Source organism: Macaca mulatta, chromosome 9 (assembly GCF_049350105.2).
Source record: "Macaca mulatta isolate MMU2019108-1 chromosome 9, T2T-MMU8v2.0, whole genome shotgun sequence".
NCBI lineage: Eukaryota > Metazoa > Chordata > Mammalia > Primates > Cercopithecidae > Macaca > Macaca mulatta.
Window position 1 is genome coordinate 118,323,193 of NC_133414.1, and position 24,644 is coordinate 118,347,836.

General features: G+C 35.7%; 1 long non-coding RNA gene across 1 annotated transcript in view; it reads left to right on the plus strand.

The window, feature by feature from the left end:
• Nucleotides 1–3,715: 3,715 nt before the first annotated feature.
• LOC144331407 (uncharacterized) overlaps nt 3,716–24,644 on the plus strand; it is a 48,582-nt gene continuing 27,653 nt past the window's right edge. Inside the window, exon 1 of the long non-coding RNA XR_013398504.1 lies at nt 3,716–3,876. This is a non-coding gene — a long non-coding RNA (uncharacterized LOC144331407). The remainder of the gene's footprint in view (nt 3,877–24,644) is intronic.

A 24,644-nucleotide genomic window follows, 5' to 3' on the forward strand; every position in this document is an offset into this window, starting at 1 on the left:
CTCAGAGGTGATCCTTCATGAGTTGATTCATGCCCTCCTATGGGAGTGAAATTTTGCTTTCTCAGGATTGGATTAGTTATCAGAGAGTGAACTGTTACAAAAGCAAATTGGACTTCCTAGACTCTCTCTTCCTCCTGTGCCAAGTGACCTCTTTTCCCATGCCAGTTTCTGACCCAACATGTGGCCCTATGCTCTTGAGTTTCCCAGCCTGTAGAATCCTGTGCTAAATAAATCCGTATAGAAAACAAACTACCAAGTCTCAGGTATTCTGTTATAGACACACTAAACAGACTAACACACTGACCATAACTGAATTAAACTATAAATAAACAATAGAAAGATAGATAAATTTCCAAACTCTTGGAAATTAAACAACACATTTTCAAATAGTCCATGGGTCAAAGAGAAGATCCTAAGAGAAACTGGAAAATATTTTCAAGAGAAATAAAATGAAAATACACATATCAAAATTTGTGGGATGTTGCTGGAGCAGTGTTTAGTGGAAAATGTATAGGATTAAATGTTTATTTTAGAAAGAATAAAAATAATACAGTCATTTTGGAACAGAGTTTGTCAGTTTCCGGTCAAGTTAAACAGAGACTCTATTGCCCAGAAATTCCACCCCACCCAAAAGAAACAAAGCATGTGCATACAAAGACTGAATGCAAATGTATATAGCAGCTGTATTAATAATAGTCAAACCTGGAAACATTTATATGGTTCATTCAACAATATAAATAAAACAATATAAGCATTCAGCTGGTGAATGTATAATCTATTATGCTATATCCACACAATTAACTAGTACTCAGCAACAAAGGCGGTGAACTATTGATACATGAAACAATGTGGATGAATCTCAAAAGCATTATGCTAAATGAAAGAAGCCAGATACAAAAAGTGAGATCATACATATCCTTGTCTACTTCCTAAAATCAGAGGACACTATTCAATACTTATTTAACCATGAAGACTTATGCTATCTGATGCCTTTGTGTTGAAACTCTTTATCAGATTGAGAAGGTTTTCTTCTGCTTCAAGTACGTTGAGAATATTTATTATATGTGTTTAATTATATTAAATTTCCTTTTTCCCATTGAGAAAATCATTATTACTAATAGATTTTAATATTAAATTAAATTCTCTTACCTGGGATGAATGCCATTTGGTTATATTATATTATATCCCCAAATCCAAATCCCTTTACTATCTCCAAATCAAAATCTCTTTAATATTCCTCATTACAGTAATGCAAGTGTTTCCAAAATTCGTTGCTTCACAGAACATTTAATTTTTCTGTTAAGACATTTTTCAGGCTTTGTGTTCCACAGAACTATTTATAAATCACTGACATAAATAAGTTAATTAAAACCTGAAGTATATAGTTAGCAATCATTAATTTCTTTCATCTTTACCCATGTACTCACCAATGACTTCTAACATTTTGAAATGAAAGACACAAGAATTGCAGTTACTCTTACACTTACAAATGATCACTTTAAAGCATAATTTCAAAGAACAGGCTGCATATTCAAGTGGGAACAACTTGTGCATAAATCTTAAGATATTATTTGCTACATATTGATATAATAGTTGTAGTAAATGTTTTACTCTGTGGATGGTAGACTCACTGAAAAGCTCTTCTAACTATATATTGATTCCTTAATGCAGTCATTTCCTTGAAATATATTCACTTGTCTTGATCTGGCTCTTTACAGTAAGAATTTAATCACAGTTTTTCACTGGTTAACCACTTTGCAGTCCTTTAAAATTTCAAGAAGTTCTGGCTACCATCTGAAATTAAATAAGTTAACCGTTGACCTTGGAAGTTACATAAAAAACTTTTTTAAATTGGAGATTGCTTTTTTCTGTAGTCAGAGTTACTATTTTCCCAGGGATGCTAAGAAACATTAATCTATGAAGATAGGTGGCTTTCCCCTTGGCACCTTCACACACACACACCCCCCACACACGTGCATGTGCGCGCGCCAATAGATACTTGAATTAGATACTTTTATTTGGAGATATTGGGATTCTTGAACACCTGGGCTCAAGAAATCCATTTGCTTCAGCCTCCCAAAGTGCTGAGATTATAGGAGTGAACCACCATGCCTGGCCAAAAAATATTTTTTAAGCAGTGGCTTAGGTATCCAATATAAAATGAAAAGTATTTTATAAACTGGACTAGAAGATTTAGTAAACTTTTTTTTTTTTTTTTGGAGACAGGGTCTCGTTCTGTTACCTGGGCTAGAATACAGTGGGAGGCTCACAGCTCAGTGCAGCCTTGAACTCCTGGGCTCAAGCCATGCTCTTACCTCAGCTCCCAAGTAGCTGGTCTAACAGGCATGTGTCAGCATGCCTGGCTAATTTTTTTTTTTTTTTTTTTTTAAAGAGACGGGGTCTCACTTTGTTGCCCAGGCTGATCTCCAACTCCTGGCTTAAAGTGATCTTTCCAGTGTATCCTCCCAAAATGCCGGCATTACAGGCATGTGGCGCCATGCCCAATCTAGGAAACTTATTTTTAAGGTAGCTTGGCTTAAATAGTGAAGTGCTATAGGCAGGAAAGACTTGACATTCTGTATTTGTCTGGGACTATTCAAACCTAAAACTTAGACCTTACCTTATGACGTGAAGGAAGGACTAGGACAAAGGTAATACTCATAGACCCAAACCAAGACAGAAAGTTTGCTCATGATAATATTAAGGGAGATCACCTAGACATCTTCTCCAGCCTGGCTGCTGGGGTAGATTCTAGAGGGGAGAGAGGAGGAAAAAGATGCCTGGGTTTTATCTTTGGTGAGTGAAGAATATCGTACTTTACTTACCATACTCTTTTTACTGAGGGGAGAGAAGAAAGGTAAAATATGGGTGGGCGTTCTCCATTTCGAAAGGGAGAAAAAGAAGACCATGGAAATGATGAATTTTCCCTTCTATTAAGAAGAAAGGGGAAATATTGGGAATAGGAGAGAGTAACATACTGGAAATTCTTCCTTTGGAGCTCAGTACTATTTTAATACTCTCCACATCACCCCCACTTTTTTGGACACAGAACTTATTTCAAACAAAGTAAAGTAAGCACTGAACTGTAAATCTATGAATGTGGTCCTCAGTTTTCTTCATATGTAAAGTGAGAAGTCTGGGCTAGTCTCTGAGATGTCTTCTATCCACATGTACCTGAAATGACCCAAGCTGCAGACACTGCTCAACACACCTCGTCACTACTGGACTGGATGGCCAGGTGAATATTCTGGCTTGCTCATTCTGCTCGCAACAGCTGGGGCTGAAACAGCTGAGATTTGCCATCTCAGGCTACAGAAGGCCTGGTCAAGGACTTACTTGCTGAGCACTTCTTCCTCTCCCTCTTGCTCAGTTTGGTAACAGTATCAAGGGCATAGAAACTGCAAGTTCCCCAGGATCAGAAAATGCATTTTGCTCTTTAGGCTTCTCCTCCTGGTGCCCTGCTGCCCTTTCTTCTCAGAAACCCCACTGGTGCTCACACTGGGGCATTTAACAGCTCCTTTCAGTCACTTTTGTGTCCTAGGGCTGATGCCCATGCAGAGCCTGCTGGCTATTGACTAAAGGTTGGTGGTGGCCAGCAGAGCATGAGGTTTGAGTATCTCGGGAGAAAGCTCTGGGACAATGCCCTCCTTGATGTCAGTGTGTGGGGTCTTGTTGAAGATTTGCCAGGCAGCCAAGAGAAACTGTTCCACACATAGAACAGGGGGAGACTTGAATCCCAGAGAAAACAAAACAAAACCTAACAAAACAGAAATGACTTTTGATGAACCTCTTGCTCTGGACTGGTGCCCTAGAAGTGAACGAAATTGTTTTAAAGATTACCAAGAAGATATAACATATCAAATGCAGCATTAATATGTGAGTATTATATTTTACTTTATTCTTAGTGTGGCATAACACATGTAAAATTTATCATCTTAGCTCTGTTTAAGTGCACAGTTGAGTAGTGTTAAGTGTATTCACATTGTTGTACAATCTCCAGAACTCTTTTCATCTTGAAAAACTGAAACTCTGTGCCTATTAAACAACAATTTCTATTCTTCCCTTTCCTGGATTCCTGGCAACCACCCTACTACTTTTGTTTTTAATAAATGTGACTACTCTATGTATCTCATATAAATAAAATAATACAGTATTTGTGTTTTTGTGACAGGTTTATGTCACATAGATAATGTCCTCAAAGTCCATCCATGATGTAGCTATGTCACAATTTCCTTCCTTTATAAGGTTAGGTAAAATTTCCTTGTATGTGTATACCACATTTTGTTTATCCATTCACCTGCTTATAGACACGTGAGGTATTTTCACCTTTTTGCTATTGTGAATAATTATGTTATGATAAAGGGTATACAAATATCTCTTTAGGATCCTGCTTTCCATCTTGGGAGGTATACATGCAGGCATGGAATTTCTAGATCATACAGTAATTCTATTTTTAATTTTCTGAGGGATCACAAAAATATAAGTGCTATTGTCTGAATATGTATGTCTCCACAAAATTCATATATTGAAATCCTAACCCCCAATATGGTGGTATTAGGAGGTGGAACCTTTGGGAGGTGATTAAGTCACATGGGTGTAGCCCTCACGAATGAGATTAGTCCCCTTATAATAAAGAACCCAGAGAACTCTCTGTTTTTGGTGATTGACATCATTTCCTCTATGGAAGTGAATATAAAAAGAGACACTGTAGAGGACCCTGAGATAATATATGGCTAATGATGAGACCCTTGCAGGTGGTATAGAAGCCTCTGGTTTGTCAGGGCAGATTCATATCTAGGATCAAAAGGACGACCCTAGTTGCTTAACAGGAAATAGGGTTTCATGAGAATGCAACAGTTTATTATAATTTATAATTATTATATTATAATATTTACAGGAAAAGTTTATTATAATTTATAATTATTATATTAATTTATAATATGTATAACTTACAATTTATAATTATGTTATAAGTTATAACTTATAATTTTAAAATATCTTTAATTGTATACCAAAGTCATTCATATTATATATATAATACATATATAAAATACATGTATATGAATATTTCTGCAAACAAATGTTTCAAATGTAAAACCAGGAAAGAAGCTGACATTCAAACTCTCAGTTCTACTTCCTTGTCCAGCAAAGATGATATCAAGCAGAATATATTGGAAATAACCTCATAAAACCTCAAGCACTAGCATACCCTATACCTAGCCCTAATGTCAACAAATAAACGCGCTGCTTGATAGAAGCCCACCAAACAAGTTCCTACATAGCCGACTTTCACTTCCTTTCCAGGATGACGAGGAGAAAAAGAGATATCATCAGCTCTAAGATGGATACTTTAGAAGGAACAGTTCTTTCAATGATTCCAGATATCTTATCTGGCTTAACATATCTTCTGGTATTTCACAGAGAACCTGTTACTATTTTGCATACGTTTCTTCTGGACCTATGTCTTATTTCTGCCTGCCACACAAATCCAGAGTACCTATGATTTAGCATACTATATTATTTTCCCAGTTGCCATAATATATTCAAACAGATCAAGAATGTGAGATGGGCTCTAACTAGACTCAGAATAAAATCTCTCCAGCTCTTTATTAATCCCATTTCCTTGAAAAGCAAACAAAACCCTACCTGAGGTATAATACAAAACACTTGCTTTGCTATTACTATGGCTATCCTATTTCTTCTATTTCTTCAGGAGTGCTGTTGTCAAAAATGATTCTTCTGATTTTGGTGGTTGTACCCTACATCATCATTTAGAGCTCACACATATGAGAAAGCAATTGAGATGACACTTGTTTTACTGAAGTATTAGTTAACCTGTTGTTTACCTGTGCTACAGCCCTACGCTTATAGGCATAGGAATTTCGATCCATGTCTAGCCTGTCTCTGATCTCTGTAGGCAGAAGCAGAGATTATTTCTCGAAAAATAATCCAGGTAATAAAGGATTTGCTTCAACCTTTGTACAGTATTTTCTCAAGACTAAATCCCATTAACAATTATATCTACAAATGGATACCACATTTGTTTCTAACCACAATTTCAATGACTTCTACATCATCTTAGTGATAATAACGTAGGACAGAATGTTTGTGTCTCCTGATGGAAATTTTGATAATCCCATGCAGATTGTTTTACAAGGTCCTGGAGAAAACATTAAGACCATTAGAACAGCGTCTATGAAATGAATGCAGTGGAGCTAGTGGCAAGGCTAGGGTCTAGGAAATAGTCGACTCACCCCAAATTTGCTGATTTGTGCCATTCAGTTGACTCTGCCCTTGCTCTTGGCTTGCTCCTTGGTCATATGTTCCTGGACTGAGGCTTTAACATGCCTTTAGGAAAGAACTGCCAACATTTCTAGTAGGATATCCAGTACTAGGATCCAAGGCAAAATGCAGGCCACTGAAGAAGCTCATAGCTTCTAACAAAGCTCAATTACGTATTTGTTGATGAGAGAAAGCCCCAAGGTGAAAGACAGAATGTTGACTTAATTTCTTAAAGGAAAAACCTAATGGAAATAGATTCAATCAGATCCTTAACTTACCGTAGAAAATATATTATGATAGAACTACAATTTCAGATGAGACTGAGAAACCAGCTGCCTTCAGCATCTTCTGTGACTGATTTACTCTAAACCAGGAATGAGATCTGCAAACCACCAGGTCCTACTCAACCACCCTTTATTTCCTGCTTTCTTGTGGAACCATGAAAGCTTAGGGAGACCTGTTAGGCTTGGACTTGTGAACTACAGTTCTCCAACAGCAAATGTGTCATGCATTCCCTGGGCAGAAGGGTCCATGATCACAGGCTGTGTTATCAACCTGTCTCCAAGAGCAATCAAAGAATGTGTGGGATGTCTGAGAAGGACACTAAGCGAGCTAACAGCTGGACTGGGAGAAAAAAAAAAAACTTTCCATGGCATGTTCAAAAATTATGTGGTACCCTCAGAACATGCAAATAAACAATTATAGATATGTGTGGATATAAGATGGCTACAAACATCTACACGCACTGAAAATAAAATCTGCATCCATAATCAACAAAACTCTGGACTGGTTCATATTCTTAAACATAAAATGCAACTTATGAAGAAATTCTTAAGTTTTATTCCTCCCTCCCAAAGAAAATCTTCACAACACTATAATCTCTTCATAGATTTTGAAACACTTTTATGAACAAAAATTATAATTTTGTTTTTAGTCAAAATATTGTTTAAGATGTGTTATCAGTACAATTTTCCAAATGACTAACTTCTAACAATAAAGTCCAATTTCCCCTCAACAACTAGGTGTCATGTTTTTTCATCTGCTGAAAGTCAAGCGGATCCTCTGGTTTGCAGATTACAAGACAATGTTTAGATGAGGTGTCAGGCTGTACTTGCATATGCGTCTTCTAATGTGGTCTTATCATTATCAAAGTAGTGTTTTTGAATTTTGAAATTGTGGCCTGTTTTTACACAACATAATTCACATAACTCCACATAGATATTGAGATTTATGTAGTAGGATGTATTTGTCTAAGCCAATTCCATGTAGGAATAGCATAGGAAACAATATGCCATACTTGCATGCCTGGGTTGCTGGTCCTAGATTTGGTGAAGTTGACATTGTGGGTTAAGAATTTTCAGATCATTTTCCAGGGAGTACAGCAAGTTTTGGTATATGGGTTGATAAAATTTAAAAGGTGCTTTCAAGGACTTCTGCATTGAGACAGTACAATCAAAAGGCAAAAGTCTGTAGCTTCTAGCTTTACCTGTTTCAACCCTGAAAAATGTTCAGCCTGGACCCTAGTAAGCACAACTATTTGAAATTTTGGAATAGAGTGAAAAGGTCATACCTCAGGACCTCAAAATGTCAAAAAAAAATACATGAGTCATTTTCACACAACATTGCTCAAATGTTGCATGGAGATTGATCATAGAATATTTGGAAACCATTCTATGAACATTTGTAGGCAATGGCTTTCATTCAGATGTGTTCTGAATTTAGTAAGAAACAGAGACTAGATTTTTTTGATATTATCGAAATATTCAGTAACCACTACTCTTTTGAATGTTAATAGCGTTAAATTTGTATTTGTATTTTGCCAAGGCACTCTCCATTACCTTACCCATATTGTTATAACTTTGCTTCTCGTAATATATAAAAATGACCCTTAAATCTGTAGTAACAATGGTCCAAGAATGTAAATAACTGAGTATATGTGAATGAACACATGGATGGACAGATGGATGAATGAAAAATAAAAATAAATAAATGCAGAAACAAATGAATGAATAAAGCCAGTAGAAAGTCAATATAGTTAGTACCTGGGGAGGGACGTGTTCAACTTTTGATAGGGAAGTCAGAGAAAGGGTCTCTGACATGATAATATGAGTGAAGTAAGATCTCACCAAAGGAGCTGAGAATGTAAGCCTCGTGCATTCTTTGAAGAAGAATGTTTCAGACAGAGGAAAGAGAATAAAGATCTAGAGGCAGAAACACATCTGACATGATTGAAGAACAAAGAGGCCGGTGTGGTAGCAGAATGACTGAAGGGGAGAGATGTAGGGTATGGGTTATTCCAGGGGAGCCAGACTGTATGGGCTTTTAGAGGCCCCTATAAATATCTTGGCATTTATACGCAATAAATACAAATGTTTACTTAAAAAATTATAATAGGAAATGAAATTTAAGTTCAGCTTTTCTGCATCACTCATAATTTGTCAGGTATTGTTTTTCTAGTAGTGGATGAGTGTTGAAATACACAAGTTCTCATCTTATCCTTTTTGTTGTCAATAGTCTTACTTATTGAGACGTGAGGCTTATAGCTGTGTAATAAAAGAAAATTAATTTTAATTGTTAGATTTAGTACCAAACACTAATATCCTTCATTAATGTGTTTCTTCAATGAAGATCTCTAAGAAATTTCTACGTGCTCAGTACTGTGCTAGGAAATAATTGCAAACTCCAGGAGGATTGGGCATGATTGCTTCAAACTGCTCCTTTTCAGGATTAGCACAGCTCAATAACACATGCTCAATAATATGTCCAGAATAAAGAAGTTACTAATACATGAGGATACAACGGTGAAGAGTATATAGTTGGTGTCTGATTTCATGGAATATACAGTCAAATGAAAGAGTGATTTAAAAATAAGCAACTGCAGTACAGTTATGCACCAAACAACAACGTTTTGGTGAAGAACAGACCACATATATGATGTTGGTTCCATAACATTATTATGGAGCTGAAAAATTTTTATCACCTGATATCTTAATCGTCTTGATCCTTTGTAGGTCTAGGCTAATATATGTGTTTGTGTCTTAATTTTTAACAAAAAAAAGTTTTAAAGTAAAATATATAAATTTGCAATAGAAAAAGGCTTATAGAATAATGATATAATGAAAGAAAATATTTTTGTACAGCTATACAGTGTGTTTGTGTTTTGAACCAGAAGTTATTACAAGAATCAAAAAGTTAAAAAATTAAAAGCTTATAAAGTAAAAAATTACAGTTAAGGTTAATTTATTATTTAAAACTATTTGTTTATAAATGTACTGTAGCCTGATTATATAGTGTTTATGAAGTCTCCAGTAGTGTTCAGCAATGTCCTAGGCCTTCACATTCACTCACTACTCACTCACTCATTCGCCCAGAGCAATAGTCAGTCCTGCAAGCTTTGGCCACAGGAAGTACCTTACATAGGGGTACCTTTTTTTTTCTTTAAATCTTTTACATTCTATAATGTTTAGACAATGACAAAGTCACCTAAGGAATACTTTTTTCAGAACATATTCCCACTGTTAAGCGACTCATGACTGTGATGAAGGAAGGATAGTTTCAGCGTGATAGTGATTAATCATTGCAGAATTCAGTAACAAAGTAACTATTACCTAAAATATCAACACTAAGAAAAGTCATTGAAATACTGACCAGTGTTATTGGAGAAAATTGGAAGAAAAAGACTAAGCATACAAATTGCAGATATTTATTTCTTGTTTAGAATATGATTAGGCTGAATGGTGAAATGCACCTAACAAAATTAAGTCAACTTTATAAATGGTGCCAGGGTGTTTATTAGATTTGCTTGAAAATTTCTCAAAAAATTATCCAAGACTTTGGCAATTTACTACAAAGCCAATTCTATGAATATAATCACTCAAAAAAAATCTATTGCCTCAGCATCTTCACTAAGAACAAGAGTAGGCACAAAAACTCAAAAGCAATTTCAAAGCATGTTGATTTCTCCCATATTCTTCTTATAGATAATTCATTAAAGCCATGCAAATGTCAATTCACAAATCAAAGACACATTTGTATCTTCACGTTCTTACGTGTAAAAAGAGAAACCATGCACGTTTATGTAAGATATGTCATTTCAGTGTATAATTACCTGTCAGCTTTCAGGAAAAATGAATATTCAGGAACACAGGAAGAATCACCGTACATCAAAAAGGAAAACATCATTGATTGTTCTGGAAGTCATTAGCTAAATTGTCTATTTACAAACCTTAGCATGAGTCTAAAATGACCTAATGCATTTCTTGTAGAAAATAAAAAAGAAATCGTATCTAACAAACAGAATCTTGATTATTAGAAGGGATTTTTACAGTTTCCAAAGCAGCAGTTGGCAAACCTTTTCTATAAAGGGTCAGACCAAATATTTCAAGCTGTGCAGGCCAAACATTCTCTGTCACTGCTACTCAGCTCTGTCACTGTAGCTGAAAGCAGGCTTTGTGAACAAATGAGCATGGTTGATAAAACTATTTACAAAAGCAGGCAGCATACCAGATGTGGCTCAGGGGTTACCGTTTGCGGACCCCCATTCTCGAAGATTTTCAGATTAAAGAAGCTCTGGGGGTGCTTAGTATTTACCTGACCACAACCAGATACATTCCAAAGTCATGAGTGCTATGGTATCTCAGGTGGTATCAAGCCTGGTGAACAAATCCTATTTATGTAAGTCAACTGAAAAAACAAATGGAAAACTTTACCTGAGCTTGCCTGCAGTTGATACATTCTGGGAGAAATGAAAAATACATTTTTTAATGACAGAAATTAACCCATAAAAAGATGTTTGAGCAAGAAGGATGTGTGAATCAAGTGTGTTCAATCTTTTTCAGCAGAACCACCTGAAATTCACAAAAGCCAAAAATAGATTAAGCTAGACATCAAGATGTCTGGATTCTATTATGGGCTTTGCTAGTAAGAGCTCATATGACCTCTACACTTCAATTTCCCTAACTCTAAAAAAAAAGTATGTGAACTTGATGAACTTCGAAATTATTTCAGACTAGAAAAGTTAATGGTATTATGAATGAAATGAACATTTTGATAATATTGCCAATAGGAAGAAACCATGGCTGAGAGAGCCAGTGGTGACTAAGAGGACAGGTGTCCCACCAGGCAGATCTGCTATGAGCATTCAACATTTGAGTTGCCAGGGACTTTTTAATGACAATGAAATCAAGATGATGGAATGTCTCATAGAATACATGCCATAAGTTCCAGGCAGAGTCTGTTCATCACCCAGATAACCAGTAGACAAATGTACACTGTGCAAAAGGTAGAAAGAGACTAGCTGCCAGTAAGCCAAAGCATTCATTGCTTGCAAAGTAGAAGCAAATGTTGCTCACATCAGAGCATATGAAGCAAGGCCTCCTATTTCGGTGTGTGTTGGTATCCATACATTTCTTTTAAAAAAAGGTCAATTTATACTTGGTTATATTTGATTATTAAAGGCTAAGATGCTGCATTTGACTGTGAATCTGGAAAACTCTCAATCCAAGAAATTCTCAAGAAAGGTAATCTCAGATTCCTAGGAGCTCAGGTTTTAAAATTCATCAGAAAGAAAGTACTGGTGGAGGACTGCTTGGAGGATATGCTACCTCTTGATGACACTGGATTCTTTAAAATCTATCCTTCCATTGAGTCAGACCATCAGAGAAACAAACTTCTAAGATGTCTCATATTGTCCAATCTATCCCCCCTACCTGCTCGCCACAGAATTGCTTTTACAGAATCAGAGTTTGCTGCAATGCTATAAACATAGACTGATGATACTTACTTACAGCATAGCCACACGTTCTGGGGTGCCTGGGACAATCCTAGTTTATGCCTATGGTCCTAACATAGTGACTGATAAATGCTTTTCCAAGAACCACTTTTCTCTAAATGAAGGCAACTTAAACAATTCAATCATTTATTTTTTTTAAATAATGATTTTCCACAAGGAAAAGGAAACAAACAAACAAACATGATTTAGTGGACCCTCTTATTTTTCCTAAATCAAGTGGGGAGAAAGAGAAGCATTCTCAACCAATGGATTTTCACCATTCTAGAGCAGGTATGGCAAATACTGACACTGAAAAAGGAAAATTAATTAACATCTTAATGCTTCTTGGTCACCAAGGAAAGTGGATCTTGACTTGAATCACAAGTGGCACAGTGTTTCTGTGATCAGGGTTCAGCAAATAGATGACAATTGTATGACCTGATACATGCCGGCTCTCTTGCCTCTGGTTGCCCTGGAGAAATGACGAAAGGGCCATAGGTCCCTTACTTTTTGAGGACCACGTTTCACTGCAAGCAGCCAAGCATCTAGCACCCAGAAAGATTAGATAAAAACAACTCACCAATCCTTTTCAAATATATCACTTCCCTTTAAAGTACAGCGATTTGTTCCTGGATTCAATTAGCTACACAATATTCTAGCTATAGCAGTTCACTATACTTTTAATATACCCAAATTTTAACTAATTAGTGGGACACCAAAACGATCAAGTGGAGAGTGCAACATTTGTTCTGGAGGAACCAGACTCTAAAATATTATCATCTACATCCTTTTATTTTCTTTAGTTTACATTGATTATAGCTTGTCATTTTAAATCATTGTTGGAACAAGGCAGTTTATAAAGAAAGAATAGAAAAGTATGAATTAAATAGTGAGATGACATGATATTTCCCAGGGTTCCTGAAATCATACTGAGACTTTCCAAGGGAAGAATGATCCTTGTTTATTTAACAATCAACAAATAGCAATGTGCACTACGTTAGGAAAGATAACACTATATCACCCCCTGAATATTCTATGTAGCTTTAGGTGGTCTTACTATTTCCTTTCCTTCTCTAGTAATAGAGGGCAGTTGCACACAATGAGCATCTCTCCGATGTGCAGCTCTTTTAATGAACAGGTCATATATTTGCTTGAAAGATAGGTCTGTGGAAATATACGGCAATGGAAGATTTTGTTCTGCCCACTAATTTATTTAAAAATCCTTTGGATTGAGTGGAAAGACCATTTTAATGGTCTTTTTTGCATCCTACAAGAAATATAATAATCAACAGCTAACCCAAACATAACTTTTGAAGGAATCATAGCTAAAAAAGAAAATGGGAAGGTAGTGCTCTGGGTTAACTTGTGTCCTCCATAAAGACAAACTGAAGTCCTAAACCCCAGTACCTATAAATGTGACTGAATTTAGAATTAGGGCCTTTATAGACATAACTAGCTAAGATAACGTCATACTAGGTACAGTAAGCCCTATATCCAATGACTGACACCTTTATGGAAGCCCATGTGAAGACACAGAGACACATAGGGAAGAAGGCCACATAACAACTGAATTAGATATTAGGATGATAAACTACAGTTCAAAGAACAGCAAGAACACCAGTAATCACCAGAAGCTGGAAAAGCATTCTTAAATAGAGTCCTTAGAGGGAGCAGGAGCCTGCTGACACCTTGATTTCAGGTTTCTAGCCTCCAGAACTATGAGAGAATACATTTCTGTCCTTTTAAGCCATACATTAAGCAGTACTTGGTTACAGCAGCCCTAGGAGACTACAGCAAGGGACAAACGCCCTTTGTTAGGATCCCCTTGTCACTTCCTTTCCAACTTCCTACTCTCCAGGGTAATATGCATTTTATTGAGATTCTATATTTTAAGTTAAATGATGACAGTATAGTTTGCCAGTAAACAGCGTGAGCTTTGGAGAAAGAAAGATCTGAATTTAAATCTGGCTTTACCATTTGTTAATGAAGCATCTTGGCCAAGTCACTTGATCTCTCTAATATTCAGTTCCATTATAATTAAAGTGGGAATAATTACAATGTTTACTTAGAAATGTGATCATATAAGTAAACAATGAGCATTGATCTTACACAGAGGATAAAAGACACAGAAATAAGAGACATTAAAGTCATAAAAAAGAAGTTAAATTGTTTGCAGATGCCATGATATTACATATAGAAAACCCTAAAGACCACCAAAAAACTGTTGGAACTAAGAAAGGAATTCAATAACATTTCAGGATACAAAATCAACATACAAAAATCAGTTGTTTTCTATGCACTAACAAAAACTATCTGAAATCTGTAAGATATTGAATAAAGAAATTGAAGAAGACATAAATAAATGAAAAACTATTCTGTGGATTGGATTGGAAGAATTAATATTGTTAAAATGTTCATACTACCCAAAGAGGTCTATATGCCTAATGCAATCCTTATCAAAATTCCAGTGACATTTTTCACAGAAATAGAAAAAAAAAATCTAAATTTGGATGTAACCATTACATAGCCCAAATAACCAAAGCAATTCTTAAGAAAGAACAAAAAAGCTGAAGGCATCACAGTCCCTCATTTTAAAATATATTACAAAGCTATTGTAATCAAAACATCACAGTACTGGCACAAACAGACACATGCATTCATGGACAGGAATAGAGAGCCCAGAAATGAACCCATACATATATGATTAATTACACTTTGACAAGACTGCCAAGAATACACAATGGGGAAAAGATAGTCTCTTCAGTAGAGGGTGATGGGAAAACTGGATATCTATGTGTAAAAGAATGAAATTGGACCCTTCTTATATACCATATTAAAAAAATTAACTCGACATAAAGATTTCGACGTAAGACCAGAATCCATAAAAGTCCTAGAAGAAAATAGGGGAAAACTCCATAATATTGGTCTTGGCAATCACTTTTTGGATATGACACCAAAAGCATAGACAGTAAAAGCAGAAATAAACAAGTGGGACTACATAAAATTAAAAAAAAAACAAAAAACAAAAAAACAAAAAAACTTCTGCATAGAAAAGAAAACAATCCTCTGGGCATGATGTCAAATGCCTGTAATTCCAGCACTTTGGGAGGCTGAGGCAGGAAGATGCCTTTAGCCCAGTTGCTCGAGACCAGCCTCAGCAACATAGTGAGACCACATTTCTGCATTTTTTTTCTTAATTATCTGGGCATGGTGATGCATGCCTCTAGTCACAACTGCCTGTGAGGCTGAGGTGGGAGGACTGCTTGAGCCTGAGAGGTTCAGGCTGCAGTGAGCTATATTCATGCCACTGCACTGCAACCTGTGACAGAGCAAGGCCCTATCTCAACAAAAAAGAAAAAAACATCAACAAAATGAAAAGGCAACCTACAGAGTGGGGAAAATATTTGAAAATCATATATCTGACAATGTATATGGAAATATATATGGTATATGGAAATATATAAGGAATCCAAGTAACTCAATATATATGGCAATATAAAAATACAAATAAACCCGATTTAAAAATGAACAAAAAACCTGAATAGACATTTTTCTAAAGAAGACATACAAATGACCAATAGGTATATGAAAAAGGTGTTCAACATTACAAATCATCAAGGAAATTCAAATCAAAACCATAGTGAGATATTGCCTCACTCTTCTTAGGATGGCTATTTTCAAAAAGACAAGAGATAACAAGTGTTGGCCAGGGTATGGAGAAAGGAAACCCTTGTACACCATCAGTGGGAATGTAATTTGGCACAGGCATTATGGAAAATAGTATAGAGGTTCCTCAAAAAATTAAAAATAGAATTATTATATGTTCCAGCAATATATACTTCTGGGGATATATCCTGATAACTTGAAATCAGTATAGTGAAGAGATATCTGCACCACATGTTGATTGCATCATTATTCAGAATAGCCAATGGCTACACATAATCCAAGTGTCCATTAATGGATGCCACATGTATCATGGAATATTTATCAGCCATAAAAATAAGGACATTCTGCCATTTGCTACATCATGATAAACCTGGAGGACATTAGGCTAAGTGAAATAAACCAGACAGAGAAAGACAAATACTATTTAATCTTGCTTGTGTGTGGAATCTACAAAAGTAAAACTCATAGAAACAGAGAGTAGAACAGTGGTTGTCAGGGACTGAAGGGTGGAGGAAGTGGAGAGATATTGTTCACATGGTAAAAACTTTTAATTATTGTTCAGTTTTATTGATATAACTGACAAATATAAATCATATATATGTATGAGCAATGTAATTTTTTGATATGTGTTGTGAAATGTTTAAATCAAGCTAATTAGCATAGTCATCACTTCACGTACTTATTTCTTTGTGTTGAGAACATCTAAGATCTACTTGCTCAGCATGTTTCAGGTAGACAATACATTACTATTAATTGTAGTCACCATTCATTCAGACTAAAACTTTGTAAAAAGGGTAATGACTTTGTTGTAAGATGGATATGTTCTGAGGACTAATGTATAGCATGGTGACTATAGTTAATAATACTGAATGGTAACAGTGGATTTTAAATGTCTTCAGCCCCCTATACACACAAATGATTAATATGGCTGATGATGGATGTGATAATTTGATTGTGGTAACATTACACAGTCTACACATGTATCAAGCCATTGCATTGTCCATCTTAAAGATATACTATGTTGTCAATTAAATATTTAAAATAAGAAAAATAATAAAAAACCATTGTGCTGATTAGGTATCCACTAGTTCTCCAGTTTAGGATTTAGGTGCATGCCAGCCAGGAGTATGATTACAACAGATATGAGGTAGAACTGAAATGGACAGCATATGGAAGTCTTTTCTAGCTATGGGGTCTGATGAACCACTTAATACGGCAGTGGTGGCTATAAGGATTCCTGCAGATTTGACAGAAAACTCAGCAGGATGTTGAGACTCTGCTAGAAGCAAGAAACCCTGTTTTTCTTTATACCCCCACCAATCTGTCAAGATTTAGGGTTTGGATTAGAAATTAAGACAAAGATGGTAGCAAAAGAAAGCGCAATGTAATTTTTCATCAAAGGGCCTCAGCTAAACTGCTCTTAAAGACTCAAACTGGAATATGTCACCCAAACTCTCATTCTGTTCTATTTTTAATTTCTCAGCCATCGCAGATGTTGGTGTGTGTGTGTGTGTGTGTGTGTGTGTGTGAACTACTTAATTTTATTTTGCATTATGGCACTGCAGCTCTTGTTTTGGCTATATTTCTCCTGTAAGTCAAGAAAAAATAAGCAGAAAACAAAACAGCAAAGTCACACATATAATTACCACTCCTCTAACATTTATCTAAATCAATATTTAGATAAAGGAGTAAAAAGCAAAGAATAAACCAGAAACTGTGGTGTTTCTGAACCTTTCTATTACTACTTCTTACATCCTCTGGTACCTGCTAGAGTTTAGACTTGTGGTCATGGATTTGAGAAAGCAAAGGACATATCCATACATGCAAAAATGACAATGAAGTTCACATCCATGAGATACTATCTTCCACAGTTATTTAGCTGACCATGGAGAAAAAAAAGAAGTCTTAGCTAGATGAACAGGGGCAAGGAGGAAGTGGAAAATAATTTTGCATTAAGGCACCCCACATTATTTCTCTTTTAAACATGAAATTCAAAGCACATGAATCATTAAGATATAGCAAAAACCTATGCTTTACTGGAATTTAGGGAATATAAATGTTTAAATACCAAGCATTAGTATTCTTCCTTCAGATGATTTATATTTTGAAGTAATCAAAGTAGTAAACGTGCATTCCTTCTCTCCTAGGAATAATTTTCCAAATAACCCTGTCATATTGATTTCTACTTTCTCACACAAATACATATATATACACACACACACAAAACACAAGTAATCACAGAAGTTGATGTCACAGAAATGTGTTATATATTTTGTTCTTTATTTAATGATCATCTGCCATAACTTATTAAAAATTGTATATATTCAAGGTGTACAACATGATTTGATACATGTATACAGATAGTTCCCAACTTATGCTGGTTCAATTTATGTTTTTTCAACTTTACAATGGTGCAAAAGTGATATGCATTCATACAGTACTCATAAAACTATTATGTTTTTCACTTTCAGTAAATCACATGAGATATTCAACACTTTATTATAAAACAGGCTTTGTGTTACATGATTTTCAAACGACGTTATTTTCAAATTGCGTTGGATTTATTGGGATGTAGCCCCACCGCAAGCCAAAGAGCATCTGTGCATTGTGTAATGATTATCAAAATCAAATTAAATTATCACTCCAAATACCACCAATGCTGCACATTAGATTGCCAGAACTTGTTCATTTTATAATTAAAAGTTTGTACCATTTGATCAGCATGTCCCCATTTTCCCCAATCCCCAGTTCCCGGGTGACCACAGTTCTACTCTCCATTCCTGTGAGTTAGACCTTTTAGATTTCACATATAAGAGAGACCACACAATATTTTTCTTTCATTTCACTTAGCATAATATCCTCCAGGTGCCATGACTCCTTAAGTAAACTGTGTGTTTCTTGGTGGCAGATGCTCTTTCCTTCTTTTATATCCCCAATAGTTTCGAAACCAAGACTGCACAGAAGTGCTGCAGGAGTGCTACCAGCGATAGAAGCCATAGTTCCAGTTTCTTGTATTTATTTATTGTGGGTACCACAAAATGTAGATCAAGGATTTATAAAAGAAAATATTAATTCTTGACTTTTAGTGGCTAGTTTTCATCTGACCCCATATATTGAAGGAAACCGTAAATCCAGGATGCAGTAGAGTCTCACAGCATGATATAATCTCAGCAAGGCTATGGGCTCTTCTGAAACTAAACACACAGGCAGCAGTCAAACACAGTGATGATTTGGGGATGTTAGGATTCAGGACATTTTATATTCTGGTTCTGTAATCTAGGCAAAATGCTAAAGATACGTTTTGATTGCTTGGAGAAACAGAACGAATAGAAAGGGCAAGTATCATGAAAAGTGAAAGTTTCTAAAAGCTTTCTTCAAATGCAGGAAGGACTCTCACATGGAAATGGACATGCTATTTCATACAGAGCCAAAAAAGACAAAACAGCAATAGAAGTAACCATGAAATGTATTATAATAACTAAATAACTTTATTAATAAAAATATGCTCAAAAGAAAAGGCGGCCTTCAGATATAGCTTACGTTTATTAGAATCAGTGAAATACAATCTTGATTGAGTACTGGCCAAGGACACACAGGGATTTCAAGTGTGTGTGTGTCTGTGTGTGTGTGTGTTTGTGTGACCTAAGTTACTGTCCAATTCTATGATTTTATGAAATGTAGCCACCCATTGCAATCAAAGGACAATTTTAAGTGACTTAACAGAGATTAGACACAGGCTCATAGACCATTAAGATATCATCATAAATCTCCAAAGAAAGGAGATAAGTTAACATTAAAAAGATGCTTTGATTTTTTGACCCTATGTCACTTTAAAATTGCAGAGATCCTAAAAGAAACCAAGATCAAAATTCAGGCTATAGACTCTTTCCCGGTGACTACTTACATCTAGACAGTGAAATGTTTCCTGATAAAACACAGTGATTTATGTTTGTCTTTTAATTTTGAAAAATGAAGACAACCCTGGATTTAATTCTGGAAAATCAGTATATATTTGGTCATGCCCAGGTACCCACATCTATATACTATTCATGCTCTGCCATGTTTTACAGTGCTCAAGCCCAACTGGTTTATGGTAACTGGGCCTAGCTCTTCATGGTAGCCTGGAAAAAGATGAAGTGAGACCATTAAACATGGAGAAGAACACTTACTAAGAAATCAAAAATGTATTATAATACAAGTATATTAAAGCTATCCTCTCATTGTGGCCCAACATGACTATCTCGGTTCATCTGATACTATACATACTTTTGTCTAAGAAACTTCTGCTGGACATGATGATATTAAAGGGAAGGAAAACAGAAAAGTAAGCTTTCCTCTCCAAGTCTTCTTTCATAGCCAGAGATTCTAGACTCTGCGGATTAAGTTGCTCTATATTTTTTCTCTGTTCTAGATTATTGGCCTAAGAAACTTCTAAAGAAGAGTGGGGAATAGGGAAGCTTCTTTGAGATTCCTCAGAGAAAAAAAAATGTTCCTCATATAGCTCCCCAGGTCCTAAGAACCAAGGTCATAACATTCTACTCTCCACCAATACTCAGATGATAGATAAAACCAGAATGATAAAACTTCAGATCCTTTAATATTACCATGATATAAACTCTGTGAGGCCAATGATTATTGTCTAATTTTTCTATAACTCTTTTTTAGGGCATGGGACAGTGCCTATCACATAGAAAGCATTCAATAAATGTTTGTTGAATAAATGAATGAATAACAAATCAATGTGTCATTAAATTAAGTTTGATAACAGCATCAAATTATAGAGAAAGTATTTGCAAATCCCTACACTCAAGAAAAGAAAACATTTTATGCATTAACATGATCACTGAGAAATTGATGTTTTAAAATTAGGCTCCTGCAGAGTTCCATTTTACTTCAAATATATATCTATATACCTCCAGAAAATCAAACATTATCATTGTTTACATGTTATTGATTTAGCTCTCTGGACTACATTTCAGAGCTGATCGTGCACCATCTCACATTCAGGGCTCTTTGCAGGTACAGGCGCAGGTGCAGGTGCAGGTGCAGGAACTGCTCCAAGAACTCCAGAAACAAAGCTTCTTCTTTGGAGCAGGTTTTCATGCTCACATTAAGAATGTGGGAACTTGTCAGATCTTTCCTTCCCACTGTGTTTCATTTGTTTATTTGTCTTTAACTAGCAAAAGTGAGAAACTCTTTATAGGTCAATGGTTATGAGCAAGGCCCCTGAAGTCAGACTGCCTGGGTTTACCATTCACATCACTTAAAATCTGTGTTATTTCACCTTTCTGAGGCTTAATTTCTCCATCTATATAATGGACCCAAAGTAATACCTAACTCACAGATTTATTTTGAAGATTGAGTTTGGAGGTGGAAGTTCACAGCACAGTGCCCGGTATACAGTAAGTGTTTAATGATTGTTAGATTAATAGGTAGTAAGCATGGTGATAACTGTATCCCACCCTTTCTTTTTGCATTCCCTGCTATGTACTATTCTGCTACCCCTGTACTGCCGCCTTACACGAGAATCCCCTGAAAACATGCTGCTATTTGAAAATTCTGCATTCCAATGAAGGGTGTGCGCGTGGAGGATCCCGATGGTACCTGACTGTGTGCAGATGCAGCAGCCCAAACTCTGTCTCTGACCCTACTTCTGTATCTTAAGCCCAGTGGATCCCTTGCAACTATATGATTCCTCTGTTAGCAGTTGGTGATAATGGTGCCAGAGAGGGCAGAATTGTTTCAGAATTCAGAGAGAGGATGGCATGTTAAAATTAGAGTAAATATTCTAGATCAAGACCCTTATTCAGTAATGAGGACAATGAAAGCAGAGAAGCAGTGTGCCCGACCCAGGTCTGGCTTACTGAAATTCCTGGCTGATGTCTCTGTGCCCCATTCCTGCCCACCCCTCCCACCTCCCGAGAATGTTTAGTCATGACAACCAGAAGAGATTTGTTAATCAGGGGACCCACTCTGGGGAAAGGAGATGATTCTGTATCATTAACGGATTAAATAAAACAAATTCCAGTATAACATTTACTTTTCTTTCTGCCCCCCCTTGGAGGAAAATTTCAAGAAGAAACAAAACTAACTAGCAAACTACATGTTAAGCATTCCAAGATTCTGTTTTTAACAAAATATTTTAGTATTTTAAGGAAAAGAATATGAGGACTTTAAAGTGGGGGTCCAATTTGTCTTTGTTACTTTAACTTTTGATGAGCCACATTGTTCTAGCTATATTAATTTGAATCCATCTGGCTCGCACAGAGAGACATTTCAAGTGCTTTCGATAATATCGGGAAGGAACGATCTCATAAGGAAAGGATTTTTTCATGCTGCTGGATTCTTGGAGGCTTTTGCTGAGAATCATCATGTAGGGTGGGGTGGAGCATCATGCATTTATTTAACAAATATGTATTGAGTAGGTGCCGTCCCAGGCACCGTGTCAACTACTAGGTTTATGAAAGTGAGATTCAGATCTTATTCTCAAGGAGCGTAGAATCTAGTAGGAAATACTAGCATGTTAATTAATTACTAATAAAAGTCACAGTAAATGTCATGCTAGCGTATATTCAGTGTGCCCTACTAGTCTTAGAAGTGGCCCCTAGATCATGCTGGGACTAAAATAAGAGATCTCTGAGGAGCTGACTCTTGATGGACAAACTGGGAAAGAAAAACTTTTTGAATTAAAGAACAACGGGAGTCCAAAAGTTTTTATTTTAACTTAGCAGATAACTGGCAAAATCTAATCCAGTCTCACCTCCCTTTCCATTGAAGAATTTATTAAAATCATACAAATGATCACACTCTGGGAATACTCATTAAACACCTGTAAGATTCTATGGGAAATTTTCATGAATCAAAGCCCAGATGTGACCCTATGGTCAAATATTTAGAGACTATTTGAAAGAAGGCTGATTTTTCCTTATATCAGTTACCTGCTCCTACCTAGTAACAAGATTTCTGTCTATGAGGGAAAAGCAAGAACACTGGATATGTTTGTGGCTCTGAGTGGACCTTTCTAATAGTGCTGGCTTTCATCCTATCTTCTGCCCAGGTTGTGACCTTAGTAACTAGCACATTAACCAGCCTCTGCATGTGAGCTCGCCTTTCCTCTTTATGGGTATGTTAAAATAATAATCTAACTGCCTGACACTTAAGCAATGGGATATTTTTTAATCCAAAGGGCAGTTGTTTCATTAGAAAGAGCGTAAATCTTAGCAAAGTTAAAGTTTTAAGCAGTGGTGAGTTTCACAAATAGTCGTAGTCCCACAGAGCACCCTCATTCTTGCCATTACTTTACATTCATGGCAGGTTTAGAACATTCTCTGGGTTTCAGTTAGGAAAGGGGCATCAGGGGCTAGAGCTCTGACTGGAAATTAATATGTGGAATGTCAGACTTTGATTACAAATGTCACAATTATTTCCTTGGTTAGGTCAGTTTCACAGCTTCATGTCATTGTTCAACAATTTTATTAAATATCCACTTTTTGCCAGGTACTATTCTATATGCTAGAACATACCAGTAAATAAAAAGCTAGGGGTACCTACACACTGTGATTTCTGTAGAACTTGGAAACTGTCCATCATAATGGCACATGTCAGTCCAATTGCTTGTCAGTTCTATCACTGCTTGTAAGTGATAGTAAATTCAACTTTTCTTTGACTCTCAAGAAATAGAAAAACGTTAAATTGGTAATTGTATTCCAACAATGACTAGTGTAACAAGGAGTTAATAGAAGAGGAAAGTTAACATAACCAGAAGATGTAAATCTTAAATATAGGGCATGCTTGTTTATAAATATTCAGTATAAGTAGCTTTTGCTACCTATACTTAAAACTTCTCTTTCTCTCTCTCTATATATAATATAAATATATATTTATATATTTTTATATATCATACAATAAGTCTACAGATCATAAGTGCACATTCCTTGACTAACAGCTCGTTTTAATTTTTTAAAAATGTTATTTTTGGATTACAAAATAATAAAAATTTCCAATATTTGTAAGACTCAGCTGATGTGTACATCCCCAGCTTCATATATAGAAATTGATAAATATCAGTTTAAGATAATGAATTTTAGATTAAAATATAAAAGGCAAATGGCACAAAAATTCCAGGGCCTAAAATAGTGATCTCTGCAAAAAAAGTGATAATACTTTACAGTTCAGTTTAGGATGTAGGTAGTGGTCAATTCTATATATGCTGCTGCATTTCTAAAATTTTACCTTTTTTAGTAGAAAAACTAGAAGGGAAATTGACCACATAAATGCATGTGCACACACACACACATATCAACCCTCCTCAATTCAAAAGGGAATAGAGAAAATTCTGTTCATCTGGTATTTCTCCAGAACCTGAGATGTAAAACTAAAATAAAATATCCCCCATAGAATCCAAAATTGGGATCCAAATTTACACCACACATGGTGCATAAATTATGTGATGAGAACTTATTGTTAAAATAGGTCTAGGCTTATTAAGTTTTCCAAGCTCCTGGCAGAAACCAAACTCCAGATTTCATCAATTAAACAGAAACTACTATAACCCAACATGAGCAAAACTCTCATGGAGAAATAATTCTTGCCAATGAAAACCTCATATCAAAAGTCACCCAATACATGAAGAAATGATTCTACCTAATAGGCAGTTTATTGGCACAACACAAAATAACATCACAGAACTTGATATAATGGTACAATCTGAAATAGGTTCTTAAATAAGTATAAAAATGAGATTAAAAGGATCGAAGATAAAATATAGAAAATAAACCATAAAAAAGAAGCCATGAATAAACAGAAGAGATTTTGAGAAACAGAATTTCTATAAATGAAGACTAGTCATTTAAATTTAAAATGTAGAAGATGATAAATAGCAAATCAGACATGGCTAATCCGTAAACTGAGGATAAATTTGAAGAAA